Below are 13,281 nucleotides of genomic sequence, written 5' to 3' on the forward strand. Positions count from 1 at the left end.
ACACCTCTGATTTCAGAGCAAGTATGTAGAAATGTTGTGATAGTCTAGAAAAACATAGTTCTAAAACGATTAACATTATAGGAATCATTGGAAACAAACTATTGAAACGGTGTAAGCATTTATGCGACAGGAAATTATTTAATTCACTACTAATCTATCCTACATTACCTACGAGACATTTAACATTCTCCTGCTTCTTAAAACGCAGCCAAGAACATCTTTTGTATATCTACCATTATTTCGCTTGAGTACGTGTGCAACTCCATTTCATTTCGTTGCAGTTGTATTCAGATATTCCATTTCACTTTGTTCCTGGACCCATTCGAAAAGAATGTCTCATTCAGAAAAACAAGAAGAACAAAATTGTTGTAAAAATTATCAGTGATGTCACTGTTCCCCGTGATTAGTTTATTGTACACTGTCCAGTTACATTAACGTGACCATCGCCTATAGGAACTTCCCACCACCACCATCGCCTGTGTTGGACTCAACGTGCGATTGCTACTCACAGACGGCAGGTGGCAGCAGCAGCAGTGAAAGGCATATAAAGCATGTGGGGGAGACCCGAGAAATTGTGCAGTCTTTGTCGTAATGCGAAATAGGAGCGATTTTTCTGACGTCCAAAAGGGATGATCATTGGCTTTCGGTAAAAGAGTGGAAGCATTTCTGAAACGTCTAACTTTGTAAACTGTCCGCGTACTGCCGTGGTTAAGGACTACCATTCATGGCAATATGGCGCTGTCCAGAACCGGCACGAGGCAACTGTGGTGCGCCACGGGCCTTTGGTGCCAGGGGTGAACGATGTCTGTGGACATGCGTACGGGCGAACAATTGTTGAACAACTGAATGCCCAAGTGAGCCAAGAGGCTACCAACAGTGTCTCCTCAACGACCGTTCAGCGAATGTGGCTGCATGTGGGCCTCTGCGGCCGGCGCCTGATTTATGCACCCCGGCTACGAAGGCTGGAATTTGCACGCCAGCACCGCAACCGACGTCCACAGAGTGGCGACTGGTGGCCTTTTCAGGAGAATCACGTTTTATGCTCCATCGGAAAGATGGCCGTTGAATTGTACGGCGTGAGATCTCAGAAAGAAAACACCCCGCAGCAACTGAGGGAGCGTTATGGTCTGGAGAATGTTTTCATGGCATTCCCTTTGTGATCTCGTCGTTCTGGAAGGCACAATGGATAAACACAAGTAGGCACCTGTCTTTGGGGATCATGTTCACCCCCACATGCCGTTTGTTTTTCCTTGCACGATTGCACCTACCAGCAAGACAATGCATCGTGTCACAAAGCTGGCAGTGTACGTGCTTGGTTCGAGGAGCATCAGGCCGAGTTTACTGAACTCGAGAATGTGTGGGACCACCTGGATCGGACTGGTCGCGCCATGGATCTGCAACCGAGACACCTAGTGAAGCTGGCCACAGCACTTGGTTCCACATCGCTGTCGGTAGCTTCCATAATCTCATTCACTCTCTTCCTGCACGTTTCAGGCTTTTGACAGTGCATTTATGATAGTTGAGAACAGCAGCTGTGCGGACAACAAAAGAAGTATAATTTGCCTGTGGCGCTTTTGTCAGATTAAACAGTTTTAGTACAAATCCTTGAATGTGTCTTGAATTAGAGTTTGCAACGAATCATCATTAACAGTTTTCACTGACGGCAGTGAGGTATAGACCTCTAATACTGTGGCGAATGGAAGGACGCGAGTTGTTAATTACAGGAAGTGGACGAAAATTCCCCAAATAATTTATTTTCTGGCTGCAAAGACATAAGAAAAGACAGCGACGACGCCCTAATGGAAAGCGCTGGTGTATCATCAGGAAAAATGCACCAACGTGTGTGATCATAGCTCAACGTGGTCATACATGGAGGAAATTGGAGCTTTTTATACCCCGTAGCGCACCAATGTTGTCAATGGATCGCAATCTTAAGTGTTGATTTTCTTATTAAAACTTTTTAATGGAAGAGAGGAAAAAGTTGTATAGGTCAGAGATCATGATGAAGCACTTGTTGTTATGTTCAATCCAAAGACTGATATGATGCAGCTCTCCCTGATAGTCTACTGTGAGCAAGCCTCCTCATCTGTGAATACCTACTGAAATCTATATCTATTTCAACCTGCTTACGGCCTATGTCTCTCTCTACAATTTTTACCCGTCCACATTTTCCTCCCTTACCCAAACCTGCTTGACACCTCAGGATGCGCTCCATCAACCGATCCATTGTTTAAGTCACCGTCAAGTATGAACAAAGTTAAATGTCTCCATCGCACTTTATTTATCCACATAGATTACTTTCGACAAGCTGTCATCATAGGATGTGTGGCAAAACATCAAAACAATAACCACAGGATGCATATTTCTCATATATTACCAAAAAGAAAATTTGTGAACTTATTGTAAATTTAAGTGCGTACAAATAGAAAAGGTGCGAATCAAAACACGAGGGAAAGTCAGTATAGTGTATCACGTTAAATACACTGCCTGACAAAAGAAGTGAAGCACCCAGAAGGTACGGTCGGAGGCGAATGTATTTTCGTACACGTACGTACCATTGGTAGGAATGTAAATTATTCAAGTTGCAGTTATATGTATGACCAATTATTCAAAATGATAGTCACAATCGCATTATTTATTTTGCCGCCAACCAGTTTCGACCCGCGATGGGGTCATCTTCAGGGCAATTTAAACCATTTGGTCGCTCGCTAGAGTCGTCATCCTGCCTGCGCACGGTTGGTAACTATAGTTACCAACTTCTCAGGAGAGAATACTACGGCTTTTGACACACTTCCCAAACGAACGAATGCATGCATCCAGACCAGAAAACGGCCTACTGATAAATGTGTTCACACTACCAAGCTCTTTGTAAATTTGACTCAGTTTTGTGGTCACTGAAAAAACATCACATACCACCTCTAATCCTATGTTGGTTTCGTTTCCTCCTCCCCTTCTGGATGTTTCACTTGTTTGCTCAGGCAGTGTAGTAGTTAAACGTACCATGTGCAAGTGCATTCCGGCGATTACAAGTCGCAAGAAGAATGACAAATTATACATCCACCAAGGGATGGCGTACGTACGACAAGATAAGTGCAATCAGTTGCCATAAAAGTATCACAGGCTCAAAAACAAATGAAAAATTAACCCGTATTGTATTTACATAATGTTAAGCTTATCACAATTTTGTTATAGTAGTGTGTGCTTCTCTTGCGGTACGAACGCCAGCTCTTGACAGGCGTATGTTTTACCTTTTCTTCTACGAACTTGAAATCGCCGGTATTTAATTACACTGAAGAGCCAAAGAAACTGGTATACCTGCCTAATATCGTGTAGGGACCCCGCGAGCACGCAGAAGTGCCGCAACACGACGCGGCAGGAACTCGACTAATGTCTGAAGTACTGCTGGAAGGAACTGACACCATGAATCCTGCTGGGCTGTCCATAAACCCGTAAGAGTACGAGGGCTGGAAATATCTTCAAATCAACACATTGCAAGGCATCCAAGATATGCTCAATAATGTTCACGTCTGGGGAGTTTGGTGGACAGTAGAAGTGTTTAAACTTATAACAGTGTTCCTGGAGCCACTGTAGCAATTCTGGACGTGTGGGGTGTCTCGTTGTCCTGCTGGAATTGCCCAAGTTCGTCGGATTGCACAATGGACATGAATGGATGCAGGTTATCAGACAGGATGCTTACGCAACTGTCACCTGTCACAGTCGTATCTAGATGGATCAGAGGTCCCATATCACTACAACTGCATACGCCCCACACCATTACAGAACTTCCACCAACTTGAACAGTCCCCTGCTGACATGCAGGGCCCTTGGATTCATGAGGTTGTCTCCATACCTGAACAAGTCCATCCATTCGTCCGAACAGGCAGCGTGTTTCCAGTCATCAACGGGACGGGTCCAGGCGAGGCGTAAAGCTTTGTGTGGTGCAGTCATCAAGGGTACACGAGTGGGCCTTCGACTCCGAAAGCCCATATCGATGATGCTTCGTTGAATGATTCACTTGCTGACACTTATTGATAGCCCAGCATTGAAATCTGCAGCAATTTGGGGAAGGGTAGCACTTCTGTCACCTTGAACGATTTCTCATCAGTCGTCGTTGGTCCCGTTCTTGCAGGATCTTTTTCCGGCCGCAGCGATTTCGGAGATTTGATGTTTTACAGGATTCCTGATATTCAAGGTACTCTCGTGAAATGGTCGTACGGGAAAATCCCCACGTCATCGTTACCTCGGAGATACTGTGTACCCTGGCAAAAAAATGGTTCCAAGCACTATGGGACTGAAGATCTGAGGTCATCAGTCCTCTAGACTTAGAACTTCTTAAACCTAACTAACCTAAGGACATCACACACATCGATGCCCGAGGCCGGATTCGAACCTGCGACCTCAGCAGCAGCGCGGTTGTGGAGTAAAGCGCCTAGAACCGCTCGGCCATAGCGGCCGGCGTTTCCTTCGCGCTTCAGTGTATATGTGGTACGTTTAAGTACTATTTGGCATGATATACTGTTCTCAATTTTACATTAAGTTTTGATTTGTATCTTTTCTATCTGTCTATACCTTATTTTTTCCCTATTAATTTTTGTATATTTTTTCTTTCTAGTAATATGTGAAAGAAACGTGCATCTTCCGGTTATTCCTCTGTTGCCTTACGACAGATCCGATGATGGCAGTTTGTCGAAACACTTAATCTGTGTAGTTAAATAAAGTGCGATCGAGATAGTTAATTTTGTATCGACTTTGTCAGTTGCCGTAGATGTGGGCATGGAACCTACACGACAGGCGCTGGTGATACAATGTGACATTTACATTATTTGTAGAAAATATTGCGACTGTAACAATAAGACATCGCCAATCATATGCTGATACTAATCCCGAAAGAAGCTGGCTATTAGGTTTTGATCGGTAAACGGAGGACAAATTGTGGAGCACGATTCATCAGACAGCGTGCCAGTGTCTCGGTTAAACTAGTTACGTCTTAGTAGTCTCTCATGGAATGAACCCATACGATCCGTTCGTTGGACCTGGATGTGGACTTCAAGTCATCGGTATTTGACAGGAATAGACCATAAGCCTGCACTGGGATTCTCTCTCATCGCTATCAGGAACACAAACACTATCTACACAACGCTCGCCACAATCATTCACACAACACTTGCGTTTCTCAATGGGGCTCTAATGCAATAATATAGTGTGAAACATCCTGAGAAAAATTTGAACTGTGTGTCGAGTGGAGACTCAGACTTGGAAGCTTGCATTATAGAAGCATTTGTCGACTTTGAAAATTAGGTATCAGCTACTGGCTGATGAGAGTTCGGGGGGATGCCCTAAGGTGCCGATGAACGAATTAAAATGTTACTGTATTACCTGGGAAATACTAAAGGTGTTAATACTGGTCTGGATAAGCATAAGATTTTGTCCTTTCAGAAAATATCAATGCAAAGTGAAAAATTACTTCTTAATGATACGACATATATGTTATGAAATGTCTTACTTTACGGGAAAGCAAATATCTACTTTGAGATTTACGAGAGTGCATGATGGTTTAATTTGGGTCGCTAGGAAAAAACACTGTCGTGAGGTGTAAGCCTCGTGCCGGCAGGAAACCGTGAAGCGGCGACTCTGACGATAGGCAAGCTGTTTCAAAAGCAGAGAAGCGGACAGGTTCATGAGTCCCGTCGAAACGTGACTCAGGTACACCGGCAACAGGGTTGACCTTGCCTTGCCTCACCTTACCTTACCTTAGTTTACACTCTCCGCGGCTTCCTCTGCAGTTACTCCAGAGTCGCTGTGTTAATCAAGTCAGTTCCACGTCACTTCTTCAGAGGTCTGCAGCTCCTGAAACACAATTTACATTTTCTTTAGTTTTGTGAGAACTCCGTTTTGATTTTGACGAATTAGTTAATCAAGATCTGTACACCGGCATTCTGAATGTAATTACTTACGAATAAGATTGCTGAATCATTGAGACACCGTGAATGAATTGTAAGTCTTGCGACATAGTTATGAATACAAATCAGAAAGGGTCCTGCAAAAAGTGTCGTCACTTCTGTCTCCAAGCTGGTACTAGGCTGTGTTCCAAAAATGGACAGCTTAGAGACAGGAGTGATGACACTTTCTGCAGGACCTGACCAACATTTTGCAGGACAATGCTCAAGCTGTTACTGATTTGTTTGACTGATGGCGCTGCTAAGTGCTATACCACCTACTGCACTCCCCTGACTTACGGCCTCGTAAGTTCAACTCGATTTCTAAACTGAAGGAAACTCTTCATGGGATTTGCTTCAAATGGTTCAAATGGCTCTGAGCACTATGGGACTTAACATCTGAGGTCATCAGTCCCCTACACTTAGAACTACTTAAACCTAACTAGCCTAAGGCCATCACACACATTCATGACCGAGGCAGGATTCGAACCTGCGACCGTAGCAGTCGCGCGGTTCCGGACTGAAGCGCCTAGAACCGCTCGGTCACCTCGGCCGGCCATTCGCTTCAGAACTGCTACAAATTCGTCGGGCAACGGACCGCGCCACTCGAACTGTCAACATAACTGGCACTGCTAAGAGTATCCTACGACTTCCACATCGCTGGCAACGGGTTATACACAATGCTGGTGACTACTTTGAAGGGTAGTAGAACTTTGAAACATCTATTTTGTACGAGCTGTAAATAAATAGTTGCCACTATTTAAGTTTCAGCCCTCGTATGCATTACGAACTCAGATCCGCCTCTCGTGATTTAGGAAAACCGCGAATGAGCGAAGTCTGACTGACCCAATGGGGATTTTCACTCCGCTTCACAGGAAAAAGAATCGAGAAACTCAAACTGACTCTGCGCTCATATCAGAAATTCAGTATCAGTATGACAGCGAAGATGGTAAGCCATATTCGTCTGCTCTCATTGATCTAGCTTGTCCATCCTCAGACCTATGTTTCTGCACGTATATTACATCTTCTGTGGATTCAGTTTATAGCACGATGCGTGTCACCTACCTCTTAGCTCATACGCTGACTTTCTTTAATGAGGATTGTCAGTACGTCACTTTTTACTGATGTATTGTTCTCGCCAAAGTGTAACGCTTTGTGCAAGCATCGACTTTTACACATCGATGTTACACATCGATGTTACATTTTTTCGTTAGCATACTGTCGAAAAACTGTTTTATGGTATGCTCAGAGATAGTCATTCAAAACAAAATTCTCGCTGACAACAGCGGAGAATACTGTGAAGTAAAACATTCCATGCTGTCAACCCTTTCGGTACTCTAAAGAATCATTGTACGTTAGGTCATACATGACTCACCTTAAGAGATAGGTTTCCAGAAAAGATGGCTCACTGGTGTCGAACTTTGGCTGGGTAATCAATCGGAAGAAAAAGTACCTACTTTTCTAACACAACTTTATAAAAAGCAAACTTACAATACCACTGGACGTCAAAACTATATTAACAAAACACGTCAGCTGCGTCAGCCGACGTAACAAAAGAACGGTATTGTCTTCCTTGGAAATTTACAGCACCGATATTCTATCAATTTGTCAGCATTCTGTGAAAAAAAAAAAAGAATATGATCTCCAGTCTCCCTTCCCATCGATAAAACGAACAATGCGAGCCATCAGGAGAACAAAACTAAATTTGGTAGCATAAAATAAGAAAAAAAGAAAATTCCGATACGTGTCCGCTTCCCTCTATTTCTCTTCTGTCGCTGTTGCACTGCACCCTCAATGATTGCGCTTCATGTACAGTTGTTTATTATTCTCCCGTGAGAACAACTTTCGTTTTAGTACAGCATCTGGTTAATCACAGATCTAACGTCTCTCACAGAGATTTTAAATTTTTCTTTATACGTTTACCTCTTGGTTTCACGTGAAAAGGTGTAAGAAGGCACGGTACAGAAGCATAAACCTAAAACGAAGTGGTGGACGACACGAAGGGACATTAAAAAGCAAGTTGCACATTATTGTGGCAGGCGAAGTGACTTTTACTGAATGCTGCACTACACTTCATTGTGAAACATACATATTACACCATTTTTCAACATAGTCACCAAGTCTCTGTAGAGAACGGTCTAGATGTTCTACCAATCGTTCAATTCCTCGACGACAGAAATCCACTCTATCGCTACGAAGCCTTTCAAGAATGTCCTCCCCATTGAAAAATCTCTTTCCCCACAGATGTTCTTTTAACTTGACGATAAGATGTAAATCGCGTGGTGCCAGGTCTTCCTTCCTTCCTTCCCGAAAAGCAACACTTATGTCTGAGTACCTTGATCAAATTACTGTCACCGTTTCACTACGGCTGAAGCCGACATTACATTTGATCCCTATACCGCCAGAATCTACACTGAAGCGCAAAAGAATCTGGTACAGGCATACGTATTCAACTATGTAAACAGGCAGCATACGGCGCTGCGGTCGGCAACGCCTATGTAAGACAACAAGTGTCTGGCGCAGTTGTTAGATTGGCTACTGCGGCCGAAAAAAGATTCTGCACGAACGGGACCAACAACGACTGAAGAGAATCGTTCAACGTGACAGAAGTGCACCCCTTACGCAAATTGCTGCAGATTTCAACGCTGAGCCATCAGCAAGTGTCAGAGTGCGAACCATTCAACGAAACACCATCGATATGGGCTTTCGGAGCCGAAGGCCCTTGACGACTGCACGACACAAAGCTTTACGCCTCGCATGGGTCCGTCAACACCGACACTGGACTGTTGATGACTGGAAACATGTTGCCTGATCGGACGAGTCTCGTTTCAAATTGTATCGAGCGGATGGACGTGTACGGGTATGGAGGCAACCTCATGAATCCATGGACCGTGCGTGTCAGTAGAGCACTGTTCAAGCTGGTGGAGGCTCTGTAATGGTGTGGGACGTGTGCAGTTGGAGTAATATGGAACCCCTGATACGTCTAGACACGACTTTGGCAGGTGACACGTACGTAAGCATCCTATCTGATCACCAGCATCCATTGATATCCATCGTACATTCCAATGGACTTGGGCAATTCCAGCAGGACAATGCGACATCCCAAACGTCCAGAATTGCTGCACAGTGGCTCTAGGAAAACTCTGCTGAGTTTAAACACATCCGCTGGCCACCAAACGCCGTAGAAATGAACGTTATTGAGCTTATCTAGGATGTCTTGCAACGTGCTGTTGAGATCTCCACCCCACGTACTCTTACGGATTTATGAACAGCCCTGCAGGATTCATGGTGTCAATTCCCTCCAGTTCTACTTGAGACATTAGTCGAGTCCACACCACATCGTGTTGTGCATTTTAGCGTGCTGTCGGGGGTCCTACACGATATTAGGCAGGTGTACAAATTTCTTTGGCTCTTCAGTATATGTGCAATTTAGAAGTTTTTCCCGCAAAAACTGTAATGTCCCGCGTACTTCAACTTCAGAGTACGTATCCAGTTGCTACGCTATTTCAGTCGCAGAATGTAATGCACCTGTTATCCGGAACACCGCACAACTGTATCTACAGGAAACGTGGAATACATACTTTTTTTCGACTATGCACTAGTCTTGTGGCCGGCCGGAGTGGACGAGCGGTTCTAGGCGCTACAGTCTGGGACCGCGCGACCGCTACGGTCGCAGATTCTAATCCTGCCTCGGGCATGGATGTGTGTGATGTCCTTAGGTTAGTTAGGTTTAAGTAGTTCTAAGTTCTAGGGGACTGATGACCTCAGAAGTTAAATACCATTGTGCTCAGAGCCATTTGAACCATTTTTGCACCAGTCTTGTGCACTGGCGTTAAGGTAATCTCATTTGCTTTATGAATCCGTACGTACGAGAAAATTATCAACTTGATAAATAATATCTGTTTGTCGTAGTCTAAGGTACATAAAAGAAAGAAAACACCAGGATCCACATTTCAGACAGTTATTAATTGTGGAGAGGAAATAGATGATAAAAATTATTTGTATAAGGCGTCACCACAAAAGCATAGAGAAATCCTCCAGTAACTGCTGCGAGCCCTGGACTGAGAAATTAATCGAAATTTAATTCCTTTGCCATAACAGCTTAGACTTTTTGGGTAAAAAATGATCATTAATTACCCAAATAAATTATCGAAAAAAAGAAGATCAAGATTTAGCGTCGAGTCGCCATTTGGAAAGGGGAAGACCTATTTTCTTTCTCATCATACTAGTCCAGTCTAGTCACGTGTAACGTCTTCGACGACGTCATTCGCGTTTCCTTCGTTCATCCATCCATCCATCCGCCCGCGGCCTTTTCAAAGGAATCACCCGGCCTTCTCCCATAAGTGACTTACATACATAATGGAAAATTGAGGTCTGCATGGCCAGACGGTGATGAGAACAGTAGTCCTCTTCCAATGAAATTCTTCTGGGTTTGAGGCCGCATTGTCATCTATAAAATTCCGACGTTTCGGCTACTATAGCAAGGCGCCTTCCTCAGGGTGTATTGCTAACTGCTGAATGAGCACTAGTTCGGTTACTTATATACTATGGAGGAGTGCTGTCATTGGATGCGAGGGTGAGGAGGAAGGGTATTAGGAGTTCTTTTTATTGGTCTTTGCACTGCATGTTGTCACTGGCGGAAATAGGCGTTTTACATTGGAGTTTCCTTTACTGCTTGCCATTGGTGGGAATCGGCGAATAGGAAACTGAGCGGCGACTCCATCGTAGCGTTGTTTATTAACTGCCTAGTATCGACTAGGCCGCGTCAGCGCTCTGTTTACCCTCCACCACTGTGGCCTGCCGCGCGCCTGTTGCTTTGCGAGAGCTGTCCTTCCGCAAAGCCATCAAGGAGCTGAAGAACAATTCCCAGAAAGTGGTAATACAGGAGGACAAGGGAAACGCCACCGTAGTGTTGGACACAGTAGATTACGACAAGCGGATGGAGGATCTTTTGAATGAAGGGACATCCGACGCCCAAGATAATGAAATCGACGCAAGCGCTGCTCAAGCAAACTAGGATGAATTTTGACACGACCCGAAGACTCATTCCACGACTGCCACAGGCACCAAGAATATATGGTGTACCAAATATCCACAAAGAATCCTTTCCTTTACGGCCTATAGTGAGTAGTATTAACTCACCGACCCAAAAATTAGCGAAAGAATTGGATCCGAAGCATAGACGTTTAGTAAGCCATACAGATTCATGCGTCAAGTACTCCACCCATTTTACAGCACTTTTGAAAGAAAAGCGTGTCTCGGATACGGACTTGATGGTCAGTTTTGAAGTGAAGTCTTTATTCACGAATGTACCCGTGACGGACACCATGAACGACTTAGAGGAACGCACCTGATATCTGCGAGCTAGTGCGCCACTGTTTGACGACCACCTATTTCAGGTGGAAAGGGTATTTTTTTGAGCAGACGGACGGTATAGCTATGGGTTCCCCTCTTTCGCCTGCCGCAGCAGACATTTTTATGCAAGCGTTCGAAGAAACAGCACTCCAGTCCGCACCATTACGCCCAGAATGTTGATGACACCTTTGTTATCTGGCCACACGGAGAGGAAGAGGTTCATAACTTCCACGAACATCTCAACCAGCAGCACAGCAAAATTCACTTTACCATGTAGATAGAAATGAACAGGGTATTGCCTTTTCTCGACGTGGAAGTTTACTGCAGGCCAGACGGGAAGCTTGGTCACAGAGTTTACAGGCATGCGTTACCGACCTCCACCACGGGGGTCAGATACAGTTGGTGGAAGTAACGTATGTTCTCAATACAAATCCAGATTTCTGTGTAGTGATGTTATTTTTCCTTACTAACTTTCCCTTCTAATGTGTGTTATTATGTAGTGCACGATATAAGATCTGTATTTTTGATATTAGATCAAGATCCAAGGCCGCAGATTTCAGAAAATCTAGCAAATGGAGCAAGTAACCGCCTTGTAGGTACACTGTACTTAAGGGGAGGTTCTGATCGAGACCGATGAAAAAATTGATATTTTTTTAACATAATTTGTATCCCTGAAGTATATATAGATTGTGACTACAAAAGGATTTACCGATTTTGAAAGCACGCTAGAGGTTACAGCGTGTTGAATGGAACCGTGCACAGACCGAAATACAGGTAGCTGTAGGCGCTCGATGAATTAGTTTAAGAAAAGACTGGACCATTTACGAATTTCGCCCAGAAAATGCACGGGTGCCAATACGCAAAACGCCGGCCGGAGTGGCCGAGCGGTTCTAGGCGCTACAGGTTCGAATCCTGCCTCGGGCATGGATGTGCGTGATGTCCTTAGGTTAGTTAGGTTTAAGTAGTTCTAAGTTCTAGGGGACTGATGACCTCAGAAGTTAAGTCCCATAGTGCTCAGAGCCATTTGAACCATTTTTTGAATACGCAAAATGACGAGTGCTCAAAGCGTGCATTTGCAAATCGGTACCGAATCATTTTCATTGTGGAGGCAGAAACTGTTGAAATAGCAGCATATACAGCTGCAGGTATATTCAGCGAAGGTTATTCATCTACTCTGAATACTATTAACGTGTTACGAATTTATTTATTTATTTTTTTGGAAATTTGTGGTAAGGTCTTATGGGACCAAACTGCTGAGGTCATCGGTCCCTAAGTTTACATACTAGTTAATCTACCTTAAACTAACTTACGCTAAGGACGACACACACCCATGCCCGAGGGAGGACTCGAACCTCCGACTGCGGGGGGGGGGGGGGTGGGGGTGGGGGGGGGGGGAGCCGCGCGCGGACCGTGACAGACGCCTGAGACAACGCGGCTACCCCGCGCGGCGAAGGTGTTAGAAATCGTCCTAGAGACGAACAGCAAAACCTGGCTGGAAATGCATGACCACAGCGGAGCAAGGAATGTCTGGCTTTTTAACGGAGCCCGGATTGATAAAATACAGCACCAGATTCAGAACCACAGCGTGTTTGAGGAAGAGGAAGAATGCCTCTATGGCATGGGAGCGTAGATTAACCGTAAGTCTGGAACATCTTGTTTTTGTTACTCCAAATTATAAACGCATTTTTCTTGAATCAATATTTTCCAGCGCGCGAAGTACTCTAGAGCCTAGATAGATTAACTGATTCATTTAATTTTTTTTAAATGAAAGATAATTAAATTTAGACGGCCTTATCGAGGGCCTTTTTATTCGAATTTTTTTAACATTTAAACTTAGAAAAACTACCAAGAAATTGACATATTTTTGAGACAGCTGCCATTTTTTCGTACCTCTCGAACAGAACCTCCACTTAAGGTGATGTTGCTGAAGTGTATATAGCTTTTCTTCACCTTCTCAGATCGTCTACAGCGTAATCCTAATGAAGTGTAC

The 13,281-nt window shown here is 44.2% G+C and overlaps 1 protein-coding gene across 1 annotated transcript in view; it reads right to left on the reverse strand.

Annotated features, from left to right (window-relative positions):
• The window catches only part of LOC124788191 (CYFIP-related Rac1 interactor B), a 402,319-nt gene that overhangs the window by 252,419 nt on the left and 136,619 nt on the right, over nucleotides 1-13,281 (reverse strand). Inside the window, exon 2 of the mRNA XM_047255357.1 lies at nucleotides 5,751-5,847. The gene's annotated coding sequence lies outside the window, so the exon portion shown is untranslated. The remainder of the gene's footprint in view (nucleotides 1-5,750; nucleotides 5,848-13,281) is intronic.

The sequence above is a fragment of the Schistocerca piceifrons genome, chromosome 3 (assembly GCF_021461385.2).
Source record: "Schistocerca piceifrons isolate TAMUIC-IGC-003096 chromosome 3, iqSchPice1.1, whole genome shotgun sequence".
NCBI classification, from domain to species: domain Eukaryota; kingdom Metazoa; phylum Arthropoda; class Insecta; order Orthoptera; family Acrididae; genus Schistocerca; species Schistocerca piceifrons.